This window comes from Pan paniscus, chromosome 7 (assembly GCF_029289425.2).
Source record: "Pan paniscus chromosome 7, NHGRI_mPanPan1-v2.0_pri, whole genome shotgun sequence".
In the NCBI taxonomy this organism is placed as follows: Eukaryota; Metazoa; Chordata; class Mammalia; order Primates; family Hominidae; genus Pan; species Pan paniscus.
The window spans coordinates 19,595,412-19,614,988 of NC_073256.2; the positions used below are offsets into that span (position 1 = coordinate 19,595,412).

The following is a 19,577-nucleotide window of genomic DNA, read 5'->3' on the forward strand; positions in this document are numbered from 1 at the left end:
TCACTCTCAATTCAGTGCTTTGGCTTTGGTAATCTGCTGCCCTGGTCAGAACAATGTATCCAAGATTAAACCAGGAGTATTGTCATTAAATAAAGAAAAACATTAAAATGTTTATGCAAATTACATGGATTTCCCTGGTTCTAAGGAAAACCTAGCTGTGAGTTGTTCAAATGTGTGGGTTTAGAGTTTCTCATTGTTGTGCCTCTTTTCACTTGGCCTCCTGCTCCAGGGAGCTCTTGTCACGAACAGGCTGAAGCCAGCCCGAAGCCTGCACTCAGAAGGGTGTCAATTATTCATCCTCCAAACTTGAGTGGAAACTGCAAGCATATCCTCTTTCTAGTAGATCATCGACCTGGTGATGCCTCATTTTTAACTGTGGAGGCTTTGACACAAGGCATCAACCAGCCTAAGGAAAACATTCTTATATTGGTGATATCACTCCTCTAAAGCGAATACTTTATGTCTGCTTTTGTGACTTATTTCCACACATTGAATTTGACCATGAATAAAAGGTGGCTCAATATAGAGTTAAAAGAGCTTAAAAGTTCCCACAGATTGGATGAGGTGGATTGCTACAATTAATCAGTATGATTAGTGAACATTATGGTTAAAAAAAAAAAGAGTGTATTTGATAATTTGTAAACTTTAACATATTTTTGAGGAATTGTCATAGGATTTGGTTCTCTGTGTCTTGACATTTATTAGAAGATAGTCAACGGTACATAGAATAAGTCAGTTGCCTGATTCATATTTATGTACTCAAGTAAAAGTTTGTTCTTACAAAATGAATATTTTCTTTGACTTGTTTGAACATTGCGGCCTATTGCAATTGTAAAAGTGAAGCCCAAGTAAACAGGCTTTACCTTCCTCTACCTCTATAACTAAAGATTTGGCTCCCAACTCAAATAGAAAACCGTGTAACATTCTGTCTAGGAAAATTCCCCCTGCAGGGTCATTTAATGAACTGTGCTACCTTGTAACACAAGCAATTACAAAGGGCAGAACAAACGCATATGGATTTTTCAAAATTTTGAACCCATGATTAAAATAACACTTGCATTGAAATTCTAACTCCTGTTTTACATAGACCAAATATCTTCACTGGATGAGAGGAGGCAGACCCTTTAATGTTTTCAGTTTTAGTTTTTTCTACCTGACACAATTTGTTTCCTTTATAAGTATTTCACTTACTGTTACATTTCTTTTTTCACCAATAGTTTTAAATATCCATTATGCCTCCATTAAAAGAAGGGCAAATATTTTTGCAAATTCAGAAGGACCTAGTGGAATAGAATGTAGATAATGTATTGGAATGTTAATAAGAGATTTAAATGAAGTCATATCTGCAAAGATCTTAAACACAATTCTCTCTTCATATAACATGAAAAGAAAAATCTCAGCAAAGCATTGTGGGTTGGCAGGGAGACTAGAAGGATATGATTCCATTAAAACTAAAATTGCTGAGTTCTACTCCAGCTCTTGAGCGAATCTCATACTGACAGCATTGAAAGTTTATGTTTGTCAAGATGACTAAATTAGGCTCATAAGTGGTAAAAAATGCAATACTAAAACGGAAGTCCTCAAGTTTTAACTGATATCAGAAATTCTGAAATCAGTTCTGGGCACTGAATTATTAGAAGTGGATATTTATATAACTATCAGGAAAGAAGGAATCTCTCTGGGTCATGAGTGCCTTCTTTCTTCTTTCAGGAGAATTTTTAAACCATGTGGAAAAGATAGCATGTTTCCATAGCTTTGTTGAATATGACTCCTAGCCTGATCCATTCTGCTGCTCCTAGAAGATTGTACCAGCTCATGCCTGTTAGTCTAGAGCAGTCATGAGGAGGTGAACATTGGCAAAGGTGATTTTCATAATGGGGCACACTGGGCTAGTTACTGGGGTGCAAAGCATGGGTTGAAGACTTTGCTCTTAGGCTGATGGTGTGGAGGTGGTCTCACAGCTGGTATGGAAGAGGTACCTCAGTCCAGAATCTCTTAGGTACCAAAACGCCCCCACAGTGGGTTAGATCACCATTAGCTCATGCAGCCCTTTGCTAAGCTTTGGAGCTCAAGACCAGCAGAGACTTAGAAAGCTGATTACCCTAGATAGCACCAGAGAGCTTGGTTTCCTGACATGCTGTGATTCACATCCATCTCCATAGTCCTGAGCCACTTGGAAAAGTCATCTGGCTTCAGGGGGCTCTGAGAACCTCAGCTCACACACAGACTCAGAGTCCCAGACTTTGCTTTTAGAGAAAAATACAAACTGACAAAATGAAGAAAGGAGAAAGGAAGGGAGGATCACCCTTTATAATAGAGCACATCTTACTCTCAGTTCATCATACAAATAATAGTACTTTTATTCTCCCAGGAACCTTATAAGATAGAAGTGTTGCCCTGACTTGTTAAATGGCGAAACTCTCACTTGGAAATGATTAAAGATGTTCTTCATGATCCTAAGACACAACGGGGCCTGGATTTTAACCCAAACAGTGACAGCACCAAAGACTGAACCCTCCTCAGTCATGCCCCTGAATTAAAGTTTTCAACAATTATAGGAAAGACATCATGCATCGTAGCCAGGTTAGTGCAGCTTAACCAGCAGTGGCTGGAGCTTCCTGAGAAATAGAATAGCCAACATTTGTACATAAATTATAAAAATACTAATAAAATGGCTACTGTGCAGATGTGTAAGACCAAAAAAAATAAATATCCTGTTTGCTTCTAAAAATGGATTTTAACAACCACTTATGAGCCCTGACAACCCACCTGCTCTACCATCTTGGCTCTTAAGCAAGAATCTTATTTCACCAATTCAATTCACTAACGGGTTAAAAAATATCCATTGAGGACTATTTTTTCTTTCTTCTTTCTTTGCTCTAGAAGTAAACACTCCTACAACCAGGTTTATTTTAAAAATGTGAATTTGGGTATAATATTTTACAGCAGTTGAGATTAAAATGGCAGGTGCAGAAAATGCATGGGTCAAGTAAAAGAATAAATAATCACTTCTAATGTGGCATCTCCAGCATTCATCATGTATCCTGCTGATTCTCTGTTGAACACCACAGATATCTCATTTTATTTTATTGGCAATGAGATGTAAATTGGTGGTTGGTAGTTTTCTGCTTTTAGACAAGATGCTTATATTTAGAGAGCATTTAAAATACAGCAGTGTGGCATTTGAGGCATCAACATTCGTAAGATGATGCTTGAATCTCTCTCTGATCTGAGCCTGAATCCAATCTAGAATACGTTCTTTTACAAAATTCTGTTCTATCTGGTTTTCTTCAACATGCAAGAACAACTTTTGAAAGTAGTCCATTATCTTTATTTTTTTTTTCTTAACACATGTTTCTTTTGCCTCAAACTTCAAGCATGCATAGATTTGTCAATCAATCCTAAAAGACTGAGGTCTACACAATTCAGATTATGAATGATACTTCCAAGAAAATAGTAATTATTTAAGTGAAATGCTAAGAAATAAAAGTAGTTTTGCTAGTACTTCATTTAAAAGGCACTTTTTAAATCTTAATGTTTTTAAGGCAATATTGTTGGTATACTAACTGAAGACTGGAGAGACCCCGTGTGTGTGGCAATGTGGAAGGAAGTAGATAGAGCAGTCACCACTTCTAATTACTTGTAATTTCTAATATTAGATCTAATTATTGATAGCAGGGTGATACTCGGCCTCCGCTGGCTCAACTTTTGGAGGGAAACTATCCGCCTATACCCCTCCGGGTTCGGCCGCTGTAGCGGAGCTCGGAAAGAGTGGCGCAGGGTCGCGCGGCCCCGCCAGGGGGCGCATCTGGGTGCCGCGCCTCCTTCTCCACCCAGCGATGCTCTCTGACCACCCAGCGATGCTCTCTGACCACCCCTCTTTTCTAGAGCTCTGCCTCACTTCCCGGCGCGGTCGCAGCCCTCAGCCCACTCAGGATAATGGCGACAGCTGAGGTACTGAACACTGGTAAAAAATTGTATGAGGGTAAAACAGAAGAAGTCTACGAATTGTTAGATAGTCCAGGAAAAGTCCTCCTGCAGTCCAAGGACAAGATTACAGCAGGAAATGTAGCTGGAAAAAATCACCTGGAAGAAAAAGTTGCAATCTCAAATAAAATCACCAGTTGTATTTTTCAGTTACTATAGGAAGCAGGTATTAAAACTACCTTCACCAGAAAATGTGGGGAGACAGCTTTCATTGCACCCCAGTGTGAAATGATTCCAATTGAATGGGTTTGCAGAAGAATAGCAACTGGTTCTTTTCTCAAAAGAAATCCTGGTGTCAAGGAAGAACATAAGTTTACCCACCTCAAGTGGAGTTGTTTTTCAAGGATGCTGCCAATAATGACCCACAGTGTTCTGAGGAACAGCTGATTGCTGCAAAATTTTGCTTTGCTGGACTTGTTATAGGCCAGACTGAACTGGATATCATGAGTCATGCTACACAGGCTATATTTGAAATACTGGAGAAATCCTGGTTGCCCCAGAATTGTACACTGGTTGATATAAAGATTGAATTTGGTGTTGATGTAACCACAAAGAAATTGTTCTTGCTGACGTTATTGACAATGATTCCTGGAGACTCTGGCCATCAGGAGATCGAAGCCAACAGAAAGACAAACAGTCTTATCGGGACCTCAAAGAAGTAACTCCTTAAGGGCTCCAAATGGTAAAGAAAAACTTTGAGTGGGTTGCAGAGAGAGTAGAGTTGCTTTTGAAATCAGAAAGTCAGTGCAGGGTTGTAGTGTTGATGGGCTCTGCTTCTGATTTGGTCACTGTGAAAAAATCAAGAAGGCCTGTGGAAATTTTGTCATTTCATGTGAACTTTGAGTAACATCTGCACGTAAAGGACCAGATGAAACTCTGAGGATTAAAGCTGAGTATGAAAGGGATGGCATTCCTACTGTATTTGTGGCAGTGGCAGGCAGAAGTAATGGTTTGGGACCAGCGATGTCTGGGAACACTGCATATCCAGTTATCAGCTGTCCTCCCCTCACAGCAGACTGGGGAACTCAGGATGTGTGGTCTTCTCTTCGACTACCCAGTGGTCTTGGCTGTTCAACCATACTTTCTCCAGAAGGATCAGCTCAATTTGCTGCTCAGATATTTGGGTTAAACAATCATTTGGTATAGAGCAAACTGTGAGCAAGCATTTTGAACACATGGATTTCCTTGAAGCAGGTTGACAAGAAAATCAGAGAATGTAATTTATAAGAAAGAATGCCATTGAATTTTTTAGGGGAAAAACTACAAATTTCTAATTTAGCTGAAGGAAAATCAAGCAATATGAAAAGGTAATTTTAAATTAGAGAACACAAATAAAATGTATTAGTGAATCAATGCTTCTCTAGATCCATATTAATAAACATGAACACCTAAAAAAAATAAAAAAATAAAGGGAAACTATCATGCTTAACTTAACATGACATCTGCATTTGAAACATTTTATACATTTTAAATTTATGACACAGAAATTCTCCCTGCTCCTTCCTGACTCCAGGGCAGGCACACGCCCAGTGTTTTCAGGTGTTGGAGTTTGGCAGCATATGAGAAGGACAGACTGTAGATGGAGAGTTCTGATATGAACTGAGATCAGACAGCACTTAAATTCATGGTTAGGACTCTCAGCCTTGAAATCAGACTACCAGGGTCTCACTCCTTGTTCCACAATTTATTTATTTAACTTCTTGGGACCTCAAAATCACCATCCGGAAAAGGTAATCATGAGAAAGCTACCTCTTGGGATTCTTGTAAGAGTTCACTGAAAATGAAATGCAATGTTGTATGTTCAGATGAATGCTTGGTGCTTAGAAAATATTCAGTTAATATTATTTATAGTTAATGTAAAGAAGCTATCCTGCCACTGTTTCTCATATATGAAGATGATCTAAATCATAATCCCCGGTTTCTAAGACCAAACATGCACAACAAAATCTGTGGTTTAAAAGCAGTAAACTATAGACAATAAAGTATGAATTTCAGCTTTGTGTCTCTGTAGCTCTCTGGTTCTGGGTGATTTTTACCTATACTCTCGTATCTAATATTGATAGTACTGTGTATCCCCAGAGTTTACAAAATAACGCATTTAAATGCCTGGCACCTGGTTTACATTGGATAAATGCTAAAGCCACCTCACCTATGTAATTTTACTGTGCATGTACCTGGGATCTACCACCAAAGCTTTTGTTCACAGTCTGGCACCCTAGGTTTGGGAATAAACTGTTTTTCTCACTCCAGTGTGGGGAAGTTTGTGTTGCATTTTTGAATGCTGGCATACTAGCTGTATGTCAGAATTTAGCATGTTCCAGAATGTACTTATTTATGATCCTGTATAAGATAAGCGTTGATTGTATAGCAATGCTCCCAACATAGTTCATGTAGTAAATTTTTTAAGTTATCACTGTGTAATTTAGGAAGAGATGCCATTTTGGTTCTTGCTATTTTGTTTATGGAAAATAAGTCTAACTTTCTTAATTTCTTTTAGTATTCTTTTATTTTACAGACTTGCCTAAGTAATAGAATTTAGTAGTTGCCATCAGATCTGTTCTGCCAGAGAAAAACGTACCCGAAAAACGTATCTTAAAGGTGCTATTTCTCACTTCCCTTCATGTGCAACTCAACGGAGGCCAAGTTATAGTGATGAAAAGAAATCCAGGATTATGTGTGAATCTTCAGAGAATTCTAGGAGGAAAACATTCTATGAGTTTTGGGGGAAAATACTAAGCTCCATCACTTGTGATATCCAATATTCAGTTCTTTTGGACAAACAAGACAAATACATACAGTTCAACATAATAAGAATATTCTATCACGTCCAAGCTGACGGCCAAATCTGAGAGCACAACACATTCAAAATAGCCATAAAAAGAATAAAATAACTAGGAATACAGCTAACCAGGAAGGTGAAATAACTCTACCACGAGAATTACAAAACAGAAAGAAATCAGAGATGACACCAACTAATGGAAAAACATTCCATGCTCATGGACAGGAAGAATCAATATTGTTAAAATAAATAGCCATACTTCCCAGAGCAATTTACAGATTCAATGCTGTTCCTTTCAAACTACCAATGACATTTTTCACAGAATGAGAAAAAAACTCTTCTAAAATTTATTTGGAACCAAAAAAGAGACCGAAAAGCTAAGGCAATCCTAAGCAAGAATAACAAAGCTGGAAGCATCACACAGCCTGACTTTAAACTGTACAACGAAGCTACAGTAACCAAAACAGCATGGTACTGGTACAAAAACAGACACATACAGCAATGCAACAGGTTACAGAACCCAGAAAGAAAGCCACATTTCTATAACCATCCGATATTTTACAAAGCCAGCAAAAAGAAGCAACAAGGAAAGGACTCCCCTACTCAATAAATGGTGCTAGGATAAACGGCTAGCCATATGCAGAAGACCAAAACTAAATTCCTACCTTTCATCATATAAGAAAATCAATATAACATGAATTAAAGACTTAAACGGAAAACCTAAACTATAAAAACCCTAGAAGGAAACATAGGAAATACCAGTTTGGACCTAGGCCCTAGCAAAGACTTAACACCAAAGACTCCAAAAGCAACTAAGACAAAAGTAAAAATTGACAAGTGGAACCTACTTAGACTAAAAACTTCTACACTGCAAAATAAACTATCAGGAGAGTAAATGGGAAACACAAGCTAGTAGGGAGAGAGACGGTGAGAAAGACGGCGAGAAGAGACGGGGAGAAGAGACGGGGAGAAGAGATGGGGAGAAGAGACGGGGAGAAGAGACAGGGAGGGAGAAACTTTTAAGTGAGAGAAGAAACAAACACATGGAGATAAGCCAAGAAAACAGACCACTGGTCTTGAGGGGAGAGGTGGGTGGAAGGAGGAGAGGCAGAAGGAACGTGCCTGGGGTTGCAGTGGCTTTGCCTGTCATGGCCACGGACCTTCACGAAGGTGGACCTCTTTCCACACCAGGCTTTCTTACTACTTCTTGGTGTGGACTTGTTTTTACTCCTTTCTTTGAGAATGTTTTCCAATTTTCTTTCCAATTCAGCCCTTTGACTCCCTGAAAGTTTGTGTGTTGTGGGTGGGACCCCATCCCTTGGTCTATAAAGTTTGTGATCTTGAAAAGTGAACCTAATTTTCTCGCCACAGCGCTCCGCTTAAGGAATAACAAACAATCCAATCCCCTAAAGTCGTATACGAGCCACTGGAAAAATGTTTTGTCTCTTTTTGCCTAGAAACTAACCTGAGGAAATCTGAAGCAGGACCTTAAGCAGCAATATTACCAACATAAGGGTTGAGCTCACTTAAAAATGGGCCCAACACAGAAGGCTAGTTAAGACATGGAGAGAGAGGCCAGGATCTGCTACTACCGTGCAAGCTGATAGTTCAAGTATTTTCTGACTCAGAACTTCAATTTCCTTCATTAGCATAGTGTGCTAAACATTGCACTTTGAGGTTCCTCCAGTTTGGGTGGCATTCTCTGACACTGACCTACAAAATTCCAACAGATATACTTTCCTTTTTTTCCAAAAAAAAAAAAATTTTTAGCTTGCATTTAGCAACAATTGGTTCACCTTATTCGAAAAGGTAGATTAATTTAGTTTCTTTATGTTAGTTTTCCTTTTTTTTTTAAATACAAGATTGTTTATCCAAGTGTCTTTTATAGTGTGTGTCTCAAAGGTTAATCCTAAATCCTATCTCACTAAAAAAGTGGTGACATTCTTACCCAAGATTCACTGCCTGGTTTTAATTTTAATTCTTTCTATATGGAGATCCCTTCCTCCGTATTTTCTAACAGAATCTCCTTCCTTATTTTATTCTTTCCTTCCTCCTTCCTATCTTTCTTTCCCATAGGTATTTATGAAATAAACACAATTAGCCAGACACAAAACTAGAGATTAAATGTATAGAACTGAAAAATAATAGTGATAAAACAAGCAAACACATCCTAACTACACCCCTATAAAGGGGCATGGTCCCTAAGAGTTCTAAAATTCTTAAAGTAGTCCAGTAGCAAGAAGGAATTTGCTTTAAAAAATACAACTCTAGTTTCAATTCCAGAGACATTTCGTCTTTTCATCTCTACTCAATATTCAGCAGTGGTACAGCAAATCAGTGTATCTTTGAACTCATCAGCTGTTCTGAATATCCTTCATTTTCGATTCCCGTTCCCTGGGCAGTTGTGGTTGCTGTCTGTGCTTTGGGTGATCACGCACCCATTCAGCCATACACCACGCTCAACAGTTGTCAGCACGTCCATGCAAGAAACTGTTGAATAGAGTCTCTTATGGCCCTCTTTTAGACTACTGTTTTCTAATCTTTTGTAATTATATGGGACACTCAATTTATAATCAATGGGTCCAGAACCAAAAGGAACAATTCTAGGAAGCGCTGCCAAGAAGCTGCATTCAATTACACCGATGCCCATTACTATGGGGTGCTTTGTCACTCAGTACCATGCGTTCCAGGCTTACTTGTAATATTTAAAGTGACCAAGTGTTTCCAAAGCTAAATTTTAACAGGTCTCTCCAGCAAACCTTTCCACCCACTTGTTTTGTGCTCTCTGCCAGCACATTTGAGTTCATATTGAGTTCAGTATGATTAAAAAGGGATGCAAATTATATATGTATATGGAATATATGTGTATATATATGTGCGTATGCAATATATATATATATATATCCACAAACATACATAAGCCATTAAGCCATTGTATAATTTGACATTCAAACATCCAAGTGGAAAATATAATATAGCACTGTCATATACAATTTTTTCTTTTGTCTTAGAAATATAGCATAACAGGTCAACAGGTACCAAATTCTTTAACCTTCAATGTCCTTGATCATGGAGTAATTATGAGTAACTAAAAATTAATTGCAGCACAATAGATGATCATGATTTAGTTTTCCTTCATATTTACAGGACCTAATCTATGTATTTGTTTTAGGCTGGAAAAAATATAACCTATTCTCTCAAATGATAACACAGAAGAGGCATTTTGTATTATAGTAATATAACTACTACACTGATATCATTTTGAAAGAATAAATTTTGTTTCAAAATATGGTAAAAATTTCACCTTTTCCCTCCTCCCCCAGCTCTTTATCACTTCCTGCTCCAGCTCCATCCCCTCTCTCCTCCCCACCATCTCCCACGCCATCTCCCTGGTTCCCAGACACCTACACCAGGACAAAGTCATAGCTGTTCTGCTTGCAAAAATTATTTCTATCATTTAATGATACAAAGTTTTTAGTTTGAGGCATTGCTCACAATCATACTGTTTAAAAAAAAATACAGCACTAATTATTGCCGTCAATAGCATTGTTGACGCCTCTGCTCAGGAGAAGAAAGTTTGCATGGAGAGGTTGGAGGCCAAATCTTTCTTTACAGGGGAAAGGACATTCATTGGGATGTGGACATTCCTTTCACCATCTCGAAAGAAATCTTTCTATGACAAATCACGGTCAGTGATCTAGAAAGCATGCAACAACCCCAGAATGGAAAAAAAAAAAAAAAAAAAAAAACTCCTCTGATTAAAAGTTTGTTAATAAGAATGATCAGGTAGCATGTCTGATGCATAAAAATGTGATGTAAGTTGAGGTTTGTGTGAAAATGAACTGGCACTTCTGTTAGGAATAGTTAACTACAAAGGCTTACAGGAGTATTTGCATAGATTTTAAAAGCAGTTTCTTATAAAACTATCTTAGTGCTCTTGAAATAATTTGCCTTAAGGTTGGATTTATATTTTTCTCCAAACTTCTGGAGATAAGTCAGATAAGTACTATTCCCTCATATAACGCTTTATTCTCTAATAGACAGTCAAACTCAATATTGTTCTCTTCAATTGTTAAATATATTATTTTATATTTTAACAGGTCACTTGGATCATTTTTATCACACTTTTTTGTCAGTAATATTTTGAAAAATCCCACATTGTATATAAAAGGCCTACCATTTTGATATTCTTGCAATTTTTGTTAAAGAAGGTCTCTGCATTTCCTTCGAAATGAGTGACTATTTCTCATATATGAGGGACTTATTTTCTAACATCCCCATTAGAAAATCAAGACAGTATTACATTTAATTATCTTATTTATGACAGCATTTAAAACAAAATGGTTCCTCATTGCTCTTAAAATCCAGTACAAAATGGGCAGCAAGTCACTGTGTTCCATCCCCTGCTCTCCTCTCCATCTCTGCCTCCCTCTCCCTCCCAGACGTCCACCTATGTGCTGAGACATTCTTCCCCTTCTCTCACCCCTCACACGCATCTGGGCTGCAAGGCTGATGAGCTCCATGGTCAGGAACCTCCTCAGTGTCCCCACACCTTCTTTCTTCTGCTGACTGCTACTGGCCCATCTCTCTTAAGGCTATGTGGCAGAGTATTTTCTCAGGAAAAAAGCTCTGAACAGATTATTGAGCCATTTGAGTTCCATGCCCAAATTTGGGGACTCTGAAGTAGTTTGAATAGAAGCACTCAATGGTCCAAGTTACAATTTAGGAAAACTGACCTCCAAGACAAGAACTGGAGTCAGGTGATGATGACTGCAGATTGCAGGTGGCAAGAAATTAAATCAGGAGTTGGTCATTTAGAACGCTGGGAAGGGAGTCCTACTATTGTTTTCCTGGTGGAGTAAAGCCAGAGAAGAGAAAGAATCGTGCCTTAGGAAGTTGGGTAGAAAGGTCAAAGAAAGATGTGTGGGGTGGGTGAGTGTGTATTTAAGTTTCTGCTGTCTTTAATATATGGAAGGTAATTAATAGTGAACAATCAGGTGGAATAGATACAGGAAAAAATACCAACAGTAGACAGAAACTGGAAAAGACGTCTAAGAATGTAGTGGCCACATTTTTAGGTGGAAAGACACTTAACCAGCTCACATATTGAGGGGCAATCAGAACACATTTCTAGGTCGGCTGGTGCCATAGCTTTTTTTTTTTTTTTTTTTTTTTGAGATGGAGTCTTGCTCTGTCACCTAGGCTGGAGTGCAGTGACACGATCTTGGCTCACTGCAAGCTCTGCCTCCCAGTTTCAACCAAATCTCCTGCCTCAGCCTCCTGAGTAGCTGGCATTACAGGTACCCAGCACCACGCCAGGCTAAGTTTTGTATTTTTAGTAGAGATGGGGTTTCACCGTGTTAGCCAGGATGGTCTCGATATCCTGACCTGCCCACCTCGGCCTTCCAAAGTGCTGGTATTGCAGGCGTGAGCCACCGCGCCCGGCCAGCTTTCTTAACCTTTGTTTCAAATTTTCTGTTTTTTCTTCTTTAACCATAACAACACACACTTGTTCCTCGGAAAGGAATTTCTAGAATAAATGAGTACAATATGGAAAATAATTATCTTCTGTGAACTGGGATCCGCAGTTCCAGGCGGGGAGGCATCCTGACAGGTCCTCCAGCGCTCTTGTCAGTTACCTCCGTACCTGTGCACGCCTTCAGGTACTCTGAGTGCAATTCATAAATCACACTAAGTACTGCACTGAGGCAGCCCTTCTTCAAATTAAACACAAATGAGCTATAAATGGAACCATGAGGTGTTGTTCTCATGTTAAGGTAGACTGAAAATATTGCCACTAAGGGAAATACTCAAGGCTTTTTAAGCCATCACTACTTGATATTATATTATTTGTTTTAAGCCTCTCTGATATGTCATAAAGCAAAGAAACAAATACAGCTAAGGGCAAGGCTTCAGGTATTTAAAATGTAACACTCACCGGGAGAGCCACTGGCATTACAAAGACAAGTAAGTGTTCATATTCCACAAGGAGTTTACTGTCTGTGGAGAGATCCAGGACCAAAAAAACTTAAGCCTCATGAAGGTGGTTTCCATAATGAAGGGAAGAAAATGTAGAAGACCAGTTCCGCCTGCATCCAGTTGCTCCGGAAGCCTGCATGAAAATGCCTCCTTTGCTGTGAGGCTGGAACAAGGGGCTGGCCAGATGATTTGGCAGAAGGCATTCCAGGGAGATGAGATGACAAGCGACCAACGTGATGATCTTCACATGTCCTCAGCCAGACCCAGCTTTATAAAGTTTATTCCTGATCTCCCTGTCTAAGGGCATTTACTTTAGGAAACTTGCATTTGCAATTTTCTCCTCTGCCCCTTTGTAATGTATGTAAATATCTTTGAGAGCTTCTTGACAGTTTTACCCCCGAGAATGGTCTTTGTCAATGACCTGGGAGCCATCCCTCAGACACACTCTCAGACTAGAGGGCACCCCTGTCTTCCACTCACTGTAGGAGGCTGCAGACCTCGCCTCCAAGACCACTGATTAGCAAACACAGGTGGCATACCCATGGGGAAAAACACTGGGAAACAAATGAGCAACCAACTCAACGTGCTGGACTCATCCATTGACCATTTCCCTCCTTGTCCCATGGCTCAAAATCCCTCCCATCTTTTATTTCAGTGGAGCCAAATTCAGTCCCCTTCCCCTTTGGCAATCACGTTGAGTAAATTCCCCTGCGCGTGTTTATCTTGTGCAGTTCAACTTCTCTTGGACAATTGCAAAGGTCTGGGGTCAGGCAAGCCGGACAGGTGCAGACAACTGAAACGCTATGGACACATTAAGTCTCTGAATGTGGCTGCATGGAGGGGCAGGACAGAGCGGCCCTGATTGCCTGGTCATCAGGCCTTTGTAATGCCACCCGAAGTGAGGTACATCTTATTCCATAAAGAAAGGGAGACTGTCAGGTAATTCTTAAGAGAGAAGCAACAGATTCTGTCCATGTGTTCTGGAAGGCAGTGAGAGTCGAATCAGAGATGAATACAGATGTGATTGCGGAGGCCATGGAAGAAATGAGACAAACCCAGACAGCAGCATCTCAGGCTCCAGGCAGGCAGCTGACTGAAGCCCACACAGTTAGGACAGGTTTCCAATGAGGGAGATGAGGTTTCATCCTTTACTATGCATGCTGAGTTTTAACTGTTTTGAAAACTATGTTTTAAAACAATGATGCTGCTGTTGCTTTTGTGGCAGCTGAGAGTGCACCTGGAATGAAGCAGGAGAAAGGGAGCATCTATTAAACAGTGTTCCGCCTGAATCTAGGGATCAAGCTGCCACTTCAAAAGCTGAAAAAAGCAAAACCAGAACACCTAAGTACCAAATATAGGTCATGTTTTTATTACATTGGCGCAAGTCATTGAGGTCTTTGCCAGTACTTTTAATGCAAAAACCGCAATTCCTTTTGCACCAACCTGACCTAATAGCAAAAATAAGTATAACATAAAAGTATCAAATTATTCCAGGGTATGGGGGGAGAGAGAAAAAGAGATTGAAAGAGTATAAAGCGAAGATATAGAAATCATGATAAAATTATCTGAAGCTAATAGGAATGCTTTCCTTAAGATTCACAAGCAACAAAGATACATACTTAACTGGGACAGGTACAAACAAATGTAGAAGGTAAGTAACTTTTATAAATGCTGAGACTAATCATTCAGAGAAATTTAAAAATATTTGTGCTCATGTAACAAAAAATATATAATTATCAAGAGAAACCATATAAAGACATTTCCTCATTGATTTTAAGAAAATCATCTTAAATACTTATAAAATTCCACAGAAGGGCATGAAAGATCTCCATAAATGAAGACATACATATGTGCCTAGACTACAGTTTTCCCAAATGCATCTATGCAAAATTATTCCAGCCAAAATCTCAAGGCATTTTTATTTTTTTATTATACTTTAAGTTCTAGGGTACATGCGCACAACGTGCAGGTTTGTCACGTATGTATACATGTGCCATGTTGGCATGCTTTACCCAATAACTCATCATTTACATTACGTATATCTCCTAATGCTATCCCTCCCCACTTCCCCCACCCCATGACAGGCTCCGGTGTGTGATGTTCCCCTTCCTATGTCCAAGTGTTCTCATTGTTCAATTCCCACCTATGAGTGAGAACATGCGGTGTTTAGTTTTCTGTCCTTGCGCTAGTTTGCTGAGAATGATGGTTTGTAGCTTCATCCATGTCCCTACAAAGGGCATGAACTCATCCTTTTTTATGGCTGCATAGTATTCCATGGTGTATATGTGCATTTTTAATGACTAAAAATATTCTAATTTTTAAGGGCGATATTTTATTTTTAAAAAGGAGATGAGATTTTGCAATATATAAAATGTCTATTAAAAAGTACAGAATTGAAAATTGCTTACTCTGATATGTGAACAGACAGGTTAGTATCTGACAACTAGTCACAGGCAAGCTAAGGTGGAAAATAAACTCTCAAAAAGTTACCAGATTGTGTGTATTGGAATGCTTTTTCAATAAAAATTCTTCTAAAACCTGCTCAATTCTTTCAAGAAAACTATACCAGTCTTCCACCATACACCAAACTGATTTTCAGAAAAATATCAATTTGTTAAAAAAAGTAGAAACTTACATTTATTAATATGTATGTAATATTATGCTGATAAAGACCTCTTTAGTAGAACTTCAAAACTAGAAACTAGGAGAAGAAAAATAATCATTTTGACTGCCTAAAGTTTCATATAATCTCTGTATATCACACATACCATAAATAAATGAAAAGATAAAGTAAGCCCTCAGACCAAAATAAAAATTCAGCAAGTGTTTCCATGGGCCATTCTTGATCTGCCCTCCAAAACCACTCTCCATGCTTCTGCACGCCCACATCCTCCTTCCTCAGCTCCTGCATACTCTGATGTCCAGGGGGCTTTCCAGCAGGAGCGTGGGCTGGTGTGGACAGAAATCAGGGCTTCCATTGGCCGACCCTGCCCATCTTTCCTTCCGGGCCATGGGTCACGCCCCTGGGATCTTGATCAACTCAATACATGAGAGATGTGCTTACATAAAGTCACTACATGACAGGCACTCACAAGTGAATAAGGAAAAATGTTTTGAAAACTGTAAGGGTGAAATGGTAAGGGATAACACTGATGTAGCTCACCAGTTCATAAAAGGAATGATCAATTGGTAAAGAAGTTTATCAAAGATGTTCAATTTAATTTATAATCAAAGACATGACTGGTAATACAATGACGAGTAATTTTAGCCCTAGATCATATAAGTGTTTTAAAATAGTCATCCCCAGCCCGGCCAACATGGCAAAATCCCCTCTCTACTAAAAATACAAAAATTAGCCAGGCGCGTAATGGTGTGTGCCTGTAGCCCCAGCTACTCTAGAGCCTGGGGCAGGAGAATTGCTTGAATCCAGGAGGCGGAGGTTGCAGTGAGCTGAGATTCCACCACTGCACTGTAGCCTGTGTGAGAGAGCAAGACCCCGTAACAAAAAAAAAAAAAAAAAAAAAAAGTAATCCCTGAGCACTCACACAAGTATCTGAAAAATTGGGACTTTATTTTCACTGCTTTGGAGATTATCAATACAATATTTATTAAAAACAAAATTGGCATTACATGTCAAAAAGCTTTACATTTGACCTGGAAATTGTACGTATAGGAATGTCTCTTTAAAAAAAAAAGTGACAATATGCAAAGAGATAAGTATTAGAATGCTCTTTCCAGCATTAAAAACTTTAACCTGTGTAAGAAAGTACTCAAACATTCAACAGACCTTGACTGGTAAAATGAACTATGCATGCAGCTTTCGAAAGAGATGCATGTACCCTCGAACATGCAGACTACACTGATGCTTCTCATTTTTTCTAACATAAGAAAAGTTTGTAAAGACATCAATCAAAATACAGTAATTATGTTAATTACTGTTACTATTACACCAAAAATTTGAATGATATAAAATTGAATATCCTGTGTATTTTTTAATATAAACCGTAACCTTTTTGTTTCCTATATAATTGTTATTAATACAAGAAAGGAAAATTGGCCGGCCGTGACGGCTCATGCCTATAACCCCAGCACGTTGGGAAGCCAAGGCGGATGGATCACCTGAGGTCAGGAGTTGAAGACGAGACTAGCCAACATGGCGAAACCCAATCTCAACTAAAAATACAAAAAATTAGCTGGGCGTCGTGGTGCACACCTGTAATCCCAGCTACTCGTGAGGCTGAGGCAGGAAGATTTCTTGAACCTGGGAGGTGGAGGTTGCAGTGAGCTGAGATCAGAGATCACGCCCCTGTACTCCAGGCTGGGTGACAAGAGCAAGACTTCATCTCAAAAAAAAAAAAAAAAAAAAAAAAGGAAAATTAAAAATTAATCATCTTTGCCTTAGGTTTAATTCCTGGGAAATCGATGCTGAGAGAAGGATTCATGTAAGAATGATTTTTAAGAAGAGTTTTCTGATAAAGACCTCAGACCGTCAGAGGCAGAGCAGGGAAGGACGCCTAGCAAAGGGGTAGAGTCACAGAGCCATCTTTGGTGCAATCCCCCAGGGGGCCGTGGAGCCTCAGAGTTGTCCAGGTCAGCTACGTTGGGCTAAGTTCTGCAGCAACCCTTATTCCAGAGCTGCATCGCTTAAGGCCTCTGGCCACTTCGGTGGGATGGGCTTTTGGGTGGCACACCACCTAGGAGGTGGGTTTTGGGACCTGGGGAGGGCACCTGAGTGGTGGGTGCAGGGCACAAAGTCCAAGCCCTGAAACCTCAACTTTAATTCTTCCCTTTCACACATGGAACTTACGTCTTGTACTCATCACAGATTCTGTAATATCGGAAATAAATCTCCTGATTGTGATTTTTTAAAAGCAGACTTATTTCCTTAGTTTTATCCCAAGTTGTAAGCACAACTGCTCGCCTGATGTCTTCAATACCTTGGATTCACCATTTAATACATAAATAGTAAAAGGGAAAAAAACCTACAAATCTGAAATGATAAATTCATGAGCCAAAATAAAGAAAAGAAAAATTGGTGTCATTTTACATTTTTTGTATCTTACCTTAAATCAATGTCTTGCTTCAGACTGTGCCCTTTTCCTACTTCTGGTCATTTCTTAGCTAAATATCAATGCAGCCACCTTGAGGACTGATCTATGACTTTGTCAGCATTTTCAGGTCACCTTTAATTGCAAAATGCAATGTGAAGTATCACAGACAAGGAGGGTGGAAGTGGAAGATGTGAGCTATAAACTGCTGCTGCTGCTGCCAGAACCCAGTACTGAGCAGATTCGAAGTGAGAGACACCCTCTCCCTGTGGGTTCTATTTCGGCCGGTCAGCTACTCTTAGTGGACTTGACAGCCTCAGATGGCTTTTTTTTTCTTTTCTTCAAATTGATGGGTGGAAGTACTTAATGTCATTCTGAAGGGCAGCAGTTACTAAAATAGAAATAAATCTTTTCAATTAATTTAACTCTTTAGCATATCTCAATCATCTCAGTTAGTGAGCACCTCTATGCCGCTTTGACACACTCTGGATTCTGAAACCATCTTCATCTACACCAGTGTCCTCAGCCTGTCCAATACTGGAGGCCTGTCCTTCTACACAAGGCAGCCTAAACTACCCACCACCCCACATTAATAATAGGAAAAACACGGAAACTTTGTGAGGCAAAAAGAAAAAAAAATACAACTGAGAGTAAAAAGAGAAATGAATACAGCTACTCTTTTCTAAAATGACAAAGGATAGAATTATTGTTTCAGACTACCGAGACTTGGCAAGCCCAATGTATTTTAAGCATAGGTACTATTTGCAAGGCAGCATTCGTACTGTGATTCAAGGTAACTGGTACATTTTGATCACCTCTTCCTTTCATATTTACTGCATCCATCACTGAAGCAAGGCTCAGCATTTTGCTTCCCTGGTGTAGACAGACCATTTGCAAAGGGCACTAATGTACGTAGGTATATAGCCTAGTTGAAGTTGATGACATATAGAAAATATTAAGTGTCCACAAACAGTTTTAAGGCCATCTGGAGGGATCTCAAAATCGAAGAGCAATTGCACAGAGGAGCTCATTTAGATTAGTTATGCTATCTATAGGATGCTCATTTTCCATCAAAGTACAGTTGGCTTAAACTAGTACCGTTTGCCCTTTTCCCTTTTCCTCTACCTGCCTCAGCCAAGGCTTCGTGGTTTCAGGCTCATCTTGACCTATGACTGGTCCTCCAACTAGGAACAAGCAAAATGAGTGTGTGTGTGTGTGTGTGTGTGTGTGTGTGTAAGGATAGTGAGAAGTATCCCCGTGGTTAACTTAACTTTGGGAATTAACCTTTATCATGTGTGCCATCTCACAGTGGACTTGAAAACAAACCACAAAATCAAACAATAAAAACAAGACACCACTTAAGAAAAAGACAGTGTGAATTTCCAAGCAACTTGAAACTTTATAATTTCAAACTATAGTTTATGAAGAGATCACAATGTTTTTTTCTCACACTTAATTCACAATGACTCTAGGTATCCTGTCTGTTTCTAGACATGGATTTCCATGCTTCTGATAACTTTGTAATACCTCATTAATATTGTGAAAGCTTTTGTTTTCTTGTTTTATCTTCCAAAGAGAAAGTTTAAATATGTGAACAATCATTTATTGTTATACTCATTCTCGCTTCCTGACATAGAAAATCCGTGACATCATAGGGAAGGACAGACTCCAATAATACTTAGTTTTTGAAAAATATAATATGTCCTTACAGATGCAAAAATCATATCATATCCATGTGTTTTCAAATCGTGTGACATTAACCACTGGACAGAGGCAGAATAAAG

At 39.1% G+C, this 19,577-nt stretch overlaps 1 protein-coding gene and 1 pseudogene across 2 annotated transcripts in view; one reads left to right on the forward strand and one right to left on the reverse strand.

Annotated features, from left to right (window-relative positions):
• CSMD1 (CUB and Sushi multiple domains 1) overlaps positions 1 to 19,577 on the reverse strand; it is a 2,070,470-nt gene that overhangs the window by 1,862,065 nt on the left and 188,828 nt on the right. The window lies entirely within an intron of this gene.
• LOC129395833 (bifunctional phosphoribosylaminoimidazole carboxylase/phosphoribosylaminoimidazole succinocarboxamide synthetase-like) lies at positions 1,988 to 6,138 on the forward strand (annotated as a pseudogene).